Raw genomic sequence first — 15,510 nt, forward strand, 5'->3', positions numbered from 1 at the left:
TTTTGTAGAAAATCCACGAAATTTTGATCTGTTAATATGAGAAATCTGAAATAAAATGTATTCTCACATAAACACAGATTTTCTCTACTAGATGTAGTGGAATAGGAACAAAAATAAAAGCACAATCACACAATTCAAAAACACAGAATTGTCTAGGGAACCTAACTGAGAAAACCCTTTGCTTGTTATTGAAAATTTTATTGATAGAAAAAAATAAGCAATTGATCTCTTACAAAATAATTGCTTCAATCTGAAAACAACCTAGTTTTCCTGCCTTGAGCTAGGCTTGAAACTCTTGCAAGATTGTTGATCTTTGTTGCCCTCTACCAATCTATACACAATCTTCTCTTGCACACTCTTCCTCTCACAAGTTCCACACACAAACTTGTGCTTCCTATTGCTTGGTCTCACCAAAACAATGACCAACAATGTGCCTTTGCTCCTTCTTTATAGCAATTCTGATGGCTATAATTAGTGAATTTCTAATTAAGGAATGATTTTGTGATTGATTGAGTTAACATGAGTTAACTGCTCATACAACTCATCCTATTTCAAGTCAACCACTTGAAACTCAATCACTTATGTTTTCCTCAATCAACTCACACTAGAAAATCAAGAACTCAACCTTCAATTTCAGGAGATCAGTTAACTGCATCCTAACTCATCCTAATTTTTAGGCACTGATTCCTAAATTATAGGGAATCTCCTAATTTTTAGGAAATTGAGTATCACAAAGAAGAAACTCGAATTTGACTCCTTGAATTAAGGCACAAATCAAGGAATGAACTTCTCACTACTATTTTCAACACTCCCTCTTAGTAAGGAAGGTGTTCCTGGAAGAACCTCGTCCACCTGGATATGTCTTCAACTCTACCAAGCTCTCTGTTGTTGGAGCTGCTCCCTCTGAACCTCACCTCACCATACTCTACGAGTCCACCACTTTAGTCATAAGTGCCCTGTACCTTGACTATCTTGGTGTCTGCTTCTTGATTCTGAAAGACTCAACACACTTTTGATCTCCCTTAACCAAATCCTCTGCCCACTTGCCTCAAATTCTTCCTATACTGGAAGTCTCTGACTGAGTGGCTGCCTCCACTCGCCCCAAGCTCTGCTCCTCATCATCCTGCTGGTTGACCCAATTGCCAACTAGCTTAGACTCAAATTGAGATACTCGCTGAGGCTCCATCTTGAGAGCTATATCCTGCTCTCGCTCAATCATCACTTCTCTACCCTGAAAACTTATTGCTTTGCCGCTCAAGATTGTACCTATACCAAAAATGGGATGACCGTTCAACAAAGCAATTCACAGACTATAAACAAGATGAAGCTGGTATACAGAACTTACTTCTTAAAATCTCACAGCTTTCTGGAAATAAAAGTCTGACTCTCTAGTTCTTCTCCTCAGGGAACATGCACGAGTCTTACACGACCTCTCTCCACGGGTCTTTACTCCAGCGCCTTACAGTTCAACCTCTTTCGGAAAATCAGAAACTATCCTCAGACGTGCAGAACTGTCCTCAGACAGACGGCCCAGTAGGCTTCGATATTAATAAAAAGCAAGAACATAATACAAAGCTTATTACAATAGAATCATCTCAGAGTTCATTACAACACACATGCTCTCAATTGAACGATGCCTGAACTCATGAGAACTTCTTCTTAAATAGACCTAAAACGAATCTAAACTTAGCTAAGACATGACATAAAGTAGAAATAATTGAGGGTCCTGTCGGTATCTTTTTCCACTGACGGTGTCTACTCAATCTTTCTTTTGTACAATAGATTCTTGTCACAACATGTGACCAACACTGTCACATTGCTGACAAGAGATTCTTTTACCAGGGTCCCATCGGACTCCTAGTTTCCCATAAATCTTCTTCGGACGATCCGGCAGATGGTTCGTACTCATCGATGAGCTGTTGATGGTATCTATTCATAACTCGGTCATATTGTTCCTCGATTCCTTCATTTGGATCTTGTGCATCTGTCATTTCTTCTTTTTCTTTTGGCGACTTTGTCATACGGCGAGATGCTGCAGATGAAGATTCTCCCTTTCTGATATTTGTTTTGATCTTGTGAAGTCCTGGATGTTGTGGTGTATGCATCAATTCTTGTTTTTCCCACTTGTTTAGAAAAGGAAGAGCACTTATTTCAATATCCAGGAAAGAATCTTTAAAAGCATTGCTTGTTGCAGGTGATCTTTGTACTGCCAATTCTACACCATCTAATGATTCCCATTTGAATATCTGAAACATATTGGTTGAGCTCTCTATAGCGTGTTGAATCCATAACCTGCAGTTTTCACTCAAACAGTCTCTATATGTTGCCATCCTAACTCAAAAATCATTGACGTGCATATCCTTTTCGATATCATCAAGCTAATAATGTGGATGGCATTATTGTTCCAATTTGGAGATAAAACTGAGATGGTGATTAATGCCTTTTGATTAATTGCAAATTTCAAGGCTTTTAGTTGTCCTTGTAGACTATCCATTTTGTTAAGAATTTGAATTTTCTCTACCAATCTCAAATTTCCAAACTCGTGGAACCATTCAGCATGCTGTTTGATTAACTCTTGATTGTTACCAGTTTCAGAATTACCAATCCTTTCATGACTGAATACTTGAGAAAAAGGATTTGGTTCTATGCTGTCTCTAATTCTTAAACTATGAAAATCCCACTGATAAGCATATGTCTTCAAATACTGTAAGGATCTTTGTATGCACTGGGATACTCTGGTAACTTGGATTTTTCTGCATTTTCCTTCTTGGATTCTCCAATCTGCAAAATTCTCAAAAATTTCATACTGAGGGAAAGTATCAGTATTTGCATAATTCTCATCAATCCTTTGAAGGAAAGAGGATTTTAGTTCTTCAAATATATCTGGAATTCTTAAAGAAAGCAAATATTTTATCATTTCCTCTTTTATGGGAATTTCTTCTAGATCCAAAATCTTGGCACCTGTGAAAAGACTAAGGGCAAAATCAACACTTCCTATGATCTGATAATAATTCAAAATTCTGAGTGTCCAGATCATTTCTTGTGTGTAGACACTAGACCATAAATCAGATAAGCTTCTGAAGAAAAGCTTAACCTTCATATTTGGTAAAGAAAAGACTTTTACCAAGTTTTCATCAAGGCCTAAAGATATGCCCAAATTCTTTGACTGCCATGCTTGGCATCTTCTGATCCACCAATTTCTCCTTAGTCTAAAATCGACCACTTTCTTGATTTCATCTGTCACAGCACTTGCATAATTTTCTAAGATTCTAAATCTATCTACAAAAGTGGCAAAACTATCATCTATAGAGCTTTTACTCGGAATCTCAAAAACTGAATATTTACAGGTTATGAACATTTTACTCATGTCTCTGGTTAGAACGTCTTATCAAGAAATTTGAGTTGCCTGGTATCCACTCAACTTCAAACTCAAATTGTTGAAACCAGATTTGCTAAGCCAAAATTCTGCCTTTTGCAAGTTGTCTTGAAATCTTTGCTGACAAAAAATATTTAAAATTTTTGGAGTCTGTTCAGATTAAAAATTTAACCGGGGTTAGATATACCTCAAACCGCTGAATTCCGTTGAAGATAGCTAACGTTTCCTTTTCAGCTATGAAGTAGTTTTTCTGACTTGCTGTAAACTCCCCAGAAGCATATCCACACAAATTTTTTTCAATCTCTCCTTTACTATTTCTTCTTTGCTCTAAAAGTACCGCTGACCAAAAATCAAGTGACGCATCAGTTTGTAAAATTAATAAACCATCACCTGGTGGTTGAAGCTTTGGTATATGCTGACATTCTTCTTTGAGTTTCTTCACTGCCTCAGTAGCTTCATCTGACCATCCTCCATTGCTATATCTTCTTATAGGAGCTATCTTTTCTAAGAGATTTGGGATGTATTTGTGCAAGTAATTCAGAACTCCAATAAATCTTTGAATTGCCTTTTTGTCCTTCAGTTCATCAGGAAACTGTGTCAATTTTGTTAGCACATGGGGCTGCATTTGAATAGAACCATTTGCAACATTTATCCCCAGAAAATCAATGTTATCCTGAAATAAGGACATCTTAGTTCTTGACAAGACAATGCCATGATTTTTAACTTCTTCAAGAAAAATCTCTAGATGTTTCAAATGAGTATGTACATCTGGACTATGAATCAAAATATCATCTATATATGTGACTATGAAATCATATTTAGCAAAAATATAATCCATTCTTCTTTGGAAGAAGGCAGGAGCGTTCTTCAAACCGAATGGAACAACTTTCCACTGATAGAATCCTGCTGGACATATGAAAGTTGTTTTATGTCTGTCCTCTGGTTGAATCTGTATCTGATAGTAACCTGACTTCATATCAAATTTACTGAACACCTTACTATGCTGAATTTTTTGCATAATCACTTCTGGTCTTGGCAATTAATATTCTGAGTAATGGCATTAAGAGGTTTATAGTTTATAACCATCCGTGGTTTACCTCTTACTATCTCAGAATGATTTCTAACTAAAAATGCAGAACATGCATAGTGGGATTCACTAGATACTATAAGCTGCATCTTTAGTAATTCTTGAATTTGATTCCTCATTTCTTGTTCATCAGCTGGTGTACAAGGAATCACTTTTCCTTTTACTCCATTGTCATGTAAGGTGACTATTTCCTGCATCGGACTCTCAGTTTCCCAAAACTGTTGTGGGTTGTCCGAACAGCTTTTTAGAAGTCTATGGTAGATATCTCTCTGTTTTGTAGACCAATTTTCTTCAATGCATGCTGATTGTTTATTTATCTTTTCTGCTCTAGCTTCATAAATCTGTTGGACTTCTTGCCAGTGATTTGAATCTTTAGTCGGCTTTCTGGTTCCTACTTTCTTTTGGCTATTCTCTCGCCTAGCTTCAGAATTTGCAATACTTAGCCTGGGCACAGATATAGCCGTTTTCTTCAAATTTATTATCAGTTTATCTTGGCTGATGGTTACTGGGAGCACAGAGTTTATAAATGGCATGCCTAACATCAAACTTGCTGAAGGGTCATAATGTTGAATTGCTGAAATTTTTACAATACTCCCCCCAACTTTTAAAGAAATATTGTCTACATAGTGTGTGAGCTGGACAGATCCTCCAATTGTTTCTGAAACTAGTATATTCTTTAATGGTTTCCAGAGTGGTTTGAACAAAGATGGTCTAGCTAGATTATTTGATCCTCCAGTGTCTACAAATGCATCTACTGAAATCCATCCATATATGACTTGTACTTCCACTGGGATATAAATCAAGCTTTCTGTTTTGACAATCTTTTTCAGCAATGTGTTTTGTTCATTTCTTGTAATCTCTGGCAGAGGTATACTAGTTGATGGTGCAATTTTCTTTTCGAATGGACATAAAGAATTTAATTGAGGCAAAGATGATGCAATTTGTTTACCTTTATTTGGTCTTTCTGATATTTCTGCTTCTTCTTCTGAATTGGATCCTTGCTCTGAATCATCTTCTGTCTCACTTGATGACGCAACAGTTGAAGAACTTTCAATTTCACTATAGTGTTGTTCACTAGAAAAATCATCATCAGAACAATTCAAACAAATATTCATTTTCTGTACAGGCTCTTCATCTTCATTATCTGAAACTTCTGTAAGAATATATACATCAGAAATCTCTTCATCTGATTCTACTACAGACCAATCATCTTGAAATTCTTCAATATCTATACAAGCTTTGAGTTTACTAGATGATTTTTGAGGACACTTTCTGGCAAAATGTCCTCCCTTTTCACAAATGATACAACAATTGTTGTTCCTTGGAGCAGTTCTTTTTTTCAAATATCTGAATTTTTTGAAAGGTCTCTTCGGGTTCGATACTCTTTTGGGTTTGTATCTACCATACCTTTTGTATTTCTTCTTCTTTGATTTAAAAGGCGTCCATGGTAGTACAGTTTTGCAGACATCTGAGCTTGGGGTGATGTCATGTGCCTTCTTCTGCGAACGTAAATATTTGACTTTTTTTGACACTCTAAACAAAAATCAACCCAATAAACTTGTTCTAAACTCTTCATTTGAACCTCAAGATCTTTCATTATCAGATCTCCTAAGTTTCCTGGTAATTTTGATAAATAAGAAACTTTTTGAGCAATGTCATTGAACAGATTAGCTTTAAAGACTCTAGCCATAAAATCTTTACTGAATTGATCTAAATATTTTAGATCTTTTAGTTCCATACGGCTAAGGTCAGTCAATAGCTGTTTCTTTCCATCTTTTGGTTCTTGCATAAACTAAGTTTTCAACAACATTTCTAATGTAGCTAAACCAGCTTCCATGACCGCTATTCTTTCTGCTTCTGTTCCTCCCATCCACCAATCAAACACAATTCCTGCGATCCTCTTTTCTGCTAGAATCATGATAGACACATTGTCTAATCTTGTTGTGACCTGCATTTGATATAAGGCTCCTATCCAGATTCTAATAGACTCACCAGGATTGGATGAGTTATCTAGATCTAGAATGTAACCACTAGAATTTGTAGTAAACAGATCTTCTTCGATTCTAGGATACTTAACAGCTTCTTTCAGGATGTGAGCTTTATTTTGATTTTTTATTGATGGCATTATAAAGGATGGAAACTTTATTGCAACTTGTTCTAAAGTCATGACTTCCTTCTTATATTCAAAAGGTTTTTCTGCCTTGAACGTTCTAGAAGATCCACTGGTTAATTTTCCAGTGTCTCTGGAAGTCCCTTCTCCATCACTTGTCTCTGGTGCTTCTTCTTCTAAATCCTAGTAATTTGGGGCTGTCATATCTACATGAAATTTAGGGATTTTCTTGGCCTTTTTCTTCATTATTCTTTTTCTTCTCTCCTCTCTTTCTCTCTTTTCTTCCTGTTGCTCTTCATACAACAATTTTAGATTTGCATTTATCAATTTTGCTTGTTGTCCTAAATTATCTAGAATATCTTCGGCATGGGAACACCAAGTAGTCAAATAATTTCCTACTTGATATACCTGCTCTAAGTCATTGGGATCTTGAGAGTCATGTTCTAGCAAAGGTGCACAGTTTGCTCTTGTAGTGGGCTGTTTTGACAATGATGAAGAGACACAATTTTGTTTTTGGTGGCCATTTTCCCCCTCTAACAAATCTTTTGTTAGCATACTTATATTCTTCCATAGGTGGAAAAGTATGTACATAAGTTCTAAACATTTTATTTACAGCTAAAAATGGTTTTTCTTCAGGTATATACAATTGTTTTTCAGACCGGGGTGTACTTGTGGAAGTAGACGGTTGTTCTTTTGGTATGGTTAACTGTCTGTAAAAGGACTTTCTTCCACTTTGGACTGGGCTTTCTACTGGTAATACATGTTTCTCTGGCAATACTATTGGCTTAGGAATTCTTGGGTAAATAGACTGATTTGGAATAATTTTTACCCCTCCATCTTTAAGAGCCAATCTTTTAATTTTGCTGCTGACATTATCTGAAGCCAAAGACTTATATTGGATGTACCAGTGATCGGGTAGTGTTTCCTTATCATAATGCACACCTTCAATCTGTGCGTTTCCTATCCCGACTGTCACACAGTCTTTCAACACCGGCTTTTTTAGTTTAGGATGTACTGTATTTGTTAACTGAAACAAAGTTTGAACTTGTCTGTAACAAACTTTGTTTCAGTTAACAAATACAGTACATCCTAAACTAAAACAGCCGGTGTTGAAAGACTGTGTGACAGTCGGGATAGGAAACGCACAGATTGAAGGTGTGCATTATGATAAGGAAACACTACCCGATCACTGGTACATCCAATATAAGTCTTTGGCTTCAGATAATGTCAGCAGCAAAATTAAAAGATTGGCTCTTGAAGATGGAGGGGTAAGTATTATTCCAAATCAGTCTATTTACCCAAGAATTCCTAAGCCAATAGTATTGCCAGAGAAACATGTATTACCAGTAGAAAGCCCAGTCCAAAGTGGAAGAAAGTCCTTTTACAGATAGTTAACCATACCAGAAGAACAGCCGTCTACTTCCACAAGTACACCCTGGTCTGAAAAACAATTTGTATATACCTGAAGAAAAACCATTTTTCGCTGTAAATAAAATGTTTAGAACTTATGTACATACTTTTCCGCCTATGGAAGAATATAAGTATGCTAACAAAAGATTTGTTAGAGGGGGAAAATGGCCACCAAAAACAAAATTTTGTGTCTCTTCATCATTGTCAAAACAGCCCACTACAAGAGCAGACTGTGCACCTTTGCTAGAACATGACTCTCAAGATCCCAATGACTTAGAGCAGGTATATCAAGTAGGAAATTATTTGACTACTTGGTGTTCCCATGCCGAAGATGTTCTAGATAATTTAGGACAACAAGCAGAATTGATAAATGCAAATCTAAAATTGTTGTATGAAGAGCAACAGGAAGAAAAGAGAGAAAGAGAGGAGAGAAGAAAAAGAAAAATGAAGAAAAAGGCCAAGAAAATCCCTAAATTTCATGTAGATATGACAGCCCCAAATTACTGGGATTTAGAAGAAGAAGCACCAGAAACAAGTGATGGAGAAGGGACTTCCAGAGACACTGGAAAATTAACCAGTGGATCTTCTAGAACGTTCAAGGCAGAAAAACCTTTTGAATCTAAGAAGGAAGTCATGACTTTAGAACAAGCTGCAATAAAGTTTCCATCCTTTATTATGCCATCAATAAAAAATCAAAATAAAGCTCACATCCTGAAAGAAGCTGTTAAGTATCCTAGAATCGAAGAAGATCTGTTTGCTACAAATTCTAGTGGTTACATTCTAGATCTAGATAACTCATCCAATCCTGGTGAGTCTATTAGAATCTGGATAGGAGCCTTATATCAAATGCAGGTCACAACAAGATTAGACAATGTGTCTATCATGATTCTAGCAGAAAAGAGGATGGCAGGAATTGTGTTTGATTGGTGGATGGGAGGAACAGAAGCAGAAAGAGTAGCGGTCATGGAAGCTGGTTTAGCTACATTAGAAATGTTGTTGAAAACTCAGTTTATGCCAAAACCAAAAGATGAAAAGAAACAGCTATTGACTGACCTTAGCCGTATGGAACTAAAAGATCTAAAATATTTAGATCAATTCAGTAAAGATTTTATGGCTAGAGTCTTTAAAACTAATCTGTTCAACGACATTGCTAAAAAAGTTTCTTATTTATCAAAATTACCAGGAAACTTAGGAGATCTGATAATGAAATATCTTGAGGTTCAAATGAAGAGTTTAGAACAAGTTTATTGGGTTGATCTTCTGTTTAGAGTGTCAGAAAAAGTCAAATATTTATGTTGGCAGAAGAAGGCACATGACATCACCCCAAGCTCAGATGTCTGCAAAACTGTACTACCATGGACGCCTTTTAAATCAAAGAAGAAGAAATACAAAAGGTATGGTAGATACAAACCCAAAAGAGTATCGAACCCGAAGAGACCTTTCAAAAAATTCAGATATTTGAAAAAGAGAACTGCTCCAAGGAACAACAATTGTTGTTTCATTTGTAAAAAGGAAGGACATTTTGCCAGAAAGTGTCCTCAGAAATCATCTAGTAAACTCAAAGCTTCTATAGATATTGAAGAATTTCAAGATGATTGGTCTGTAGTAGAATCGGATGAAGAGATTTCTGATGTATATATTCTTACAAAAGTTTCAGATAATGAAGATGAAGAGCCTGTACAGAAAATGAATATTTATTTGAATTGTTCTGATGATGATTTTTCTAGTGAACAGCACTATAGTGAAATCGAAAGTTCTTCAACTGTTGCGTCATCTAGTGAGAAAGAAGATGATTCAGAGCAAGAATCCAATTCAGAAGAAGAATCAGAAGAAGCGGAAATATCAGAAAGACCAAATAAAGGTAAACAAATTGCATCATCTTTGCCTCAATTAAATTCATGTCCATTCGAAAAGAAAATTGCACCACTAGTATACCTCTGCCAGAGATTACAAGAAATGAACAAAACACATTGCTGAAAAAGATTGTCAAAACAGAAAGCTTGATTTATATCCCAGTGGAAGTACAAGTCAGAAATGAATGGATTTCAGTAGATGCATTTGTAGACACTGGAGGATCAAATAATCTAGCTAGACCATCTTTGTTCAAACCACTCTGGAAACCATTAAAGAATATACTAGTTTCAGAAACAATTGGAGGATCTGTCCAGCTCACACACTATGTAGACAATATTTCTTTAAAAGTTGGGGGAGTATTGTAAAAATTTCAGCAATTCAACACTATTACCCTTCAGCAAGTTTGATGTTAGGCATGCCATTTATAAACTCTGTGCTCCCAGTAACCATCAGCCAAGATAAACTGATAATAAATTTGAAGAAAAAGGCTATATATGTGCCCAAGCTAAGTATTGCAAATTCTGAAGCTAGGCGAGAGAATAGCCAAAAGAAAGTAGGAACCAGAAGGCCGACTAAAGATTCAAATGACTGGCAAGAAGTCCTACAAATTTATGAAGCTAGAGCAGAAAAGATAAATAAACAATCAGCATGCATTGAAGAAAATTGGTCTACAGAACAGAGAGATATCTACCAGAGACTTCTAAAAAGTTGTTCGGACAACCCACAGCAGTTTTGGGAAACTGAGAGTCCGATGCAGGAAATAGTCACCTTACATGACAATGGAGTAAAAGGAAAAGTGATTCCTTGTACACCAGCGGATGAACAAGAAATGAGGAATCAAATTCAAGAATTACTAAAGATGCAGCTTATAGTATCTAGTGAATCCCACTATGCATGTTCTGCATTTTTAGTTAGAAATCATTCTGAGATAGTAAGAGGTAAACCACGGATAGTTATAAACTATAAACCTCTTAATGCCATTACTCAGAATTTTAATTACCCATTTCCAAGACCAGAAGTGATTATGCAAAAAATTCAGCATAGTAAGGTGTTCAGTAAATTTGATATGAAGTCAGGTTACTATCAGATACAAATTCAACCAGAGGACAGACATAAAACAGCGTTCATATGTCCAGCAGGATTCTATCAGTGGAAAGTTGTTCCATTCAGTTTGAAGAACGCTCCTGCCTTCTTCCAAAGAAGAATGGATTATATTTTTGCTAAATATGATTTCATAGTCACATATATAGATGATATTTTGATTCATAGTCCAGATGTACATACTCATTTGAAACATCTAGAGATTTTTCTTGAAGAAGTTAAAAATCATGGCATTGTCTTGTCAAGAACTAAGATGTCCTTATTTCAGGATAGCATTGATTTTCTGGGGATAAATGTTGCAAATGGTTCTATTGAAATGCAGCCCCATGTGCTAACAAAATTAACACAGTTTCCTGATGAACTGAAGGAAAAAAAAGCAATTCAAAGATTTATCGGAGTTCTGAATTACTTGCACAAATACATCCCAAATCTCTCAGAAAAGATAGCTCCTATAAGAAGATATAGCAATGGAGGATGGTCAGATGAAGCTACTGAAGCAGTGAAGAAACTCAAAGAAGAATGTCAGCATCTACCAAAGCTTCAACCACCAGGTGATGGTTTATTAATTTTACAAACTGATGCGTCACTTGATTTTTGGTCAGCTGTACTTTTAGAGCAAAGAAGAAATAGTAAAGGAGAGATTGAAGAAAATTTGTGTGGATATGCTTCTGGGGAGTTTACAGCAAGTCAGAAAAACTACTTCATAGCTGAAAAGGAAACGTTAGCTATCTTCAACGGAATTCAGCGGTTTGAGGTATATCTAACCCCGGTTAAATTTTTAATCAGAACAGACTCCAAAAATTTTAAATATTTTTTGTCAGCAAAGATTTCAAGACAACTTGCAAAAGGCAGAATTTTGGCTTGGCAAATCTGGTTTCAGCGATTTGAGATTGAAGTTGAGTGGATACCAGGCAACTCAAATTTCTTGATAGACGTTCTAACCAGAGACATGAGGAAAATGTTCATAACCTGTAAATATTCAGTTTTTGAGATTCCGGGTAAAAGCTCTACAGATGATAGTTTTGCCACTTTTGTAGATAGATTTAGAATCTTAGAAAATTATGCAAGTGTTGTGACAGATGAAATCAAGAAAGTGGTCGGTTTTAGACTAAGGAGAAATTGGTGGATCAGAAGATGCCAAGCATGGCAGTCAAAGAATTTGGGCATATCTTTAGGCCTTGATGAAAACTTGGTAAAAGTCTTTTCTTTACCAAATATGAAGGTTAAGCTTTTCTTCAGAAGCTTATCTGATTTATGGTCTAGTGTCTACACACAAGAAATGATTTGGACACTCAGAATTTTGAATTATTATTAGATCATAGGAAGTGTTGATTTTGCCCTCAGTGTTTTCACAGGTGCCAAGATTTTGGATCTAGAAGAAATTCCCATAAAAGAGGAAATGATAAAATATCTGCTTTCTTTAAGAATTCCAGATATACTTGAAGAACTAGAATCCTCTTTCCTTCAAAGGATTGATGAGAATTATGCAAATACTAATACTTTCCCTCAGTATGAAATTTTTGAGAATTTTGCAGATTGGAGAATTCAAGAAAGAAAATGCAGAAAAATCCAAGTTACCAGAGTATCCCAGTGCATACAAAGATCCTTACAGTATTTGAAGACATATGCTTATCAGTGGGATTTTCATAGTTTAAGAATTAGAGACAGCATAGAACCAAATCCTTTTTCTCAAATATTCAGTGATGAAAGGATTGGTAATTTTGAAACTGGTAACAATCAAGAGTTAATCAAACAGCATGCTGAATGGTTCCACGAGTTCGGAAATTTGAGACTGGTAGAGAAAATTCAAATTCTTAACAAAATGGATAGTCTACAAGGACAGCCAAAAGCCTTAAAATTTGCAATTAATCAGAAGGCATTAATCACCATCTCAGTTTTATCTCCAAATTAGAACAATAACGTTATCCACATTATTAGCTTGATGATATCCAAAAGGATATGCACGTCAATGATTTTTGAGTTAGGATGGCAACATAGAGACTGTTTGAGTGAAAACTGCAAGTTATGGATTCAACACGCTATAGAGAGCTCAACCAATATGTTTCAGATATTCAAATGGGAATCATTAGATGGTGTAGAATTGGCAGTACAAAGATCACCTGCAACAAGCAATGCTTTTAAAGATTATTTCCTGGATATTGAAATAAGTGCTCTTCCTTTTCTAAACAAGTGGGAAAAACAAGAATTGATGCATACACCACAACAGCCAGGACTTCACAAGATCAGAACAAATATCATAAAGGGAGAATCGTCATCTGCAGCATCTCGCCGTATGACAAAGTCGCCAAAAGAAAAAGAAGAAATGACAGATGCACAAGATCCAAATGAAGGAATCGAGGAACAGTATGACCGACTTATGAATAGATACCATCAACAGCTCATCGATGAGTACGAACCATCTGCCGGATCGTCCGAAGAAGATTTATGGGAAACTAGGAGTCCTATGGGACCCTGGTAAAAGAATCTCTTGTCAGCAATGTGACAGTGTTGGTCACATGTTGTGACAAGAATCTATTGTACAAAAGAAAGATTCAGTAGATACCATCGGTGGAAAAAGATACCGACAGGACCCTCAATTATTTCTACTTTATGTCATGTCTTAGCTAAATTTAGATTCGTTTTAGGTCTATTTAAGAAGAAGTTCTCATGAGTTCAGGCATCGTTCAATTGAGAGCATGTGTGTTGTAATGAACTCTGAGACGATTCTATTGTAATAAGCTTTGTATTTTGTTCTTGCTTTTTATTAATATCGAAGCCTACTGGGTCGTCTGTCTGAGGACAGTTCTGCACGTCTGAGTATAGTTTCTGATTTTCCAAAAGAGGTTGAACTGTAAGGCGCTGGAGTAAAGACCCGTGGAGAGAGGTCGTGTAAGACTCGTGCATGTTCCCTGAGGAAAATAACTAGAGAGTCAGACTTTTATTTCCAGAAAGCTGCGAGATTTTAAGAAGTAAGTTCTGTATACCAGCTTCATCTTGTTTATAGTCTGTGAATTGCTTTGTTGAACGGTCATCCCATTTTTGGTCTCATTCAAATCTGCCCAATAGCTACTTTCCTGCTCCTCCAAGATCGTCAGCTCTTAGGGTCTTCAACAAACTGCCCACTACCACTGATATGGCTGCTCCATCATCACTGCTCTTAGGGATTTCTGGAACTGCCCTCTTATCAACCATATGGCTCCTTTCATCAGCTGAACTAGGGCTCCCATTCGAATCTGCCTCCTAACAGCCCATGACTCCTTCCATGAACACTGTACTTGAGGTCTTCAACAAGGCTGGCTTCTCACAGCAGATAAGTCCATCTACCCACTGCATACTCGCCCATTGGAAATACCGATCACAACGTCTTTTGTCAACCGAACTCAGTTGCCTTCACACAGTATCTTGGCTGCTCCAAGATCACTGTCATAAGGACTTCAAAAACTGCCTACATACAGTCTTCTTTATTCCTTCAAAGAGGACAGATCTAGGACTCCACAATCAATTTGCCCACTAACAGTAACAAGACTGTACTTAGGTCACACTAAGGCAACTTCTAACATCCCCTCAACCTGCACTGAAGTTGCCCAACAAACACTGTCACAAACTAGACTATCACCTAGCAAAAAACAGCAACCACATACCTCAGAAAGAGACCACCTTTTTGCATCTAAAATACCTCGGTTGGTGCACTGATTAGCCCTTACAATCTGCCAACAAACTCCTCCAACTCAACCTACTCCAATTTCTCGGATAGACACCTCTAGAGGTTGTGGCTTCATTACTTCAGATACCCCTTTTCCTGTGATGAATCGCACTTATGATAGGATGCCACAACCAGTGGTGGCCTAATTTTGTACTTCCTCTTATACCATGCAGAAAATCAACGAAATTCTGATCTGCTAAAATGAGCAATCTGAAATAAAATTTCTTCTCACATAAACACACAAATTCTCTACTAGATGCAGCTGAATAAGAACAGAAATAAAAGCAGTCACACAATTCAAAAACACAGAATTGTCTAGGGAACCCAACTGAGAAAACCCTTTGCTTGTTATTGAAAATTTTATTGATAAAAAAAATGGGCAATTGATCTCTTACAAAATAATTGTTTCAATCTGAAAACAACCTAATTTTCCTGCCTTGAACCAGGCTTGAAACCCTTCCAAGATTGTTGATCTCTGTTGCCCTCTGCCAATCTGTACACAATCTTCTCTTGCACACTCTTCCTCTCACAAGTTCCACGCACAAACTTGTGCTTCCTCTTGCTTGGTCTAACCAAAAAAATGATCAACAATGTGCCTTCGCTCCTTTTTTAGAGAAATTCTGATGGCCATAATTAGTGAATTTCTAATTAAGGAATGATTTTGTGATTGATTTAGTTAGCATGAGTTAACTGCTCATACAACTCGTCCTATTTCAAGTCAACCACTTGAAACTCAATCACTTATGTTTTCCTCAATCAACTCACACTAGAAAATCAAGAACTCGACCTTCAAATTCCAGATATCAGTTAACTGCATCCTAACTCGTCCTAATTTTTAGGGACTGATTCCTAAATTCTAGAAACAAGTC

The 15,510-nt window shown here is 36.5% G+C and overlaps 1 protein-coding gene across 5 annotated transcripts in view; it reads right to left on the minus strand.

Moving 5' to 3' along the window:
- LOC149178551 (nucleotidyltransferase) overlaps window positions 1-15,510 on the minus strand; it is a 141,129-nt gene that overhangs the window by 13,854 nt on the left and 111,765 nt on the right. The window lies entirely within an intron of this gene.

The sequence above is a fragment of the Pinus tabuliformis genome, chromosome 4_1 (genome assembly GCF_031772625.1).
Source record: "Pinus tabuliformis cultivar Carrire ecotype Pingquan chromosome 4_1, CPIR1, whole genome shotgun sequence".
Taxonomy (NCBI): Eukaryota; Viridiplantae; Streptophyta; class Pinopsida; order Pinales; family Pinaceae; genus Pinus; species Pinus tabuliformis.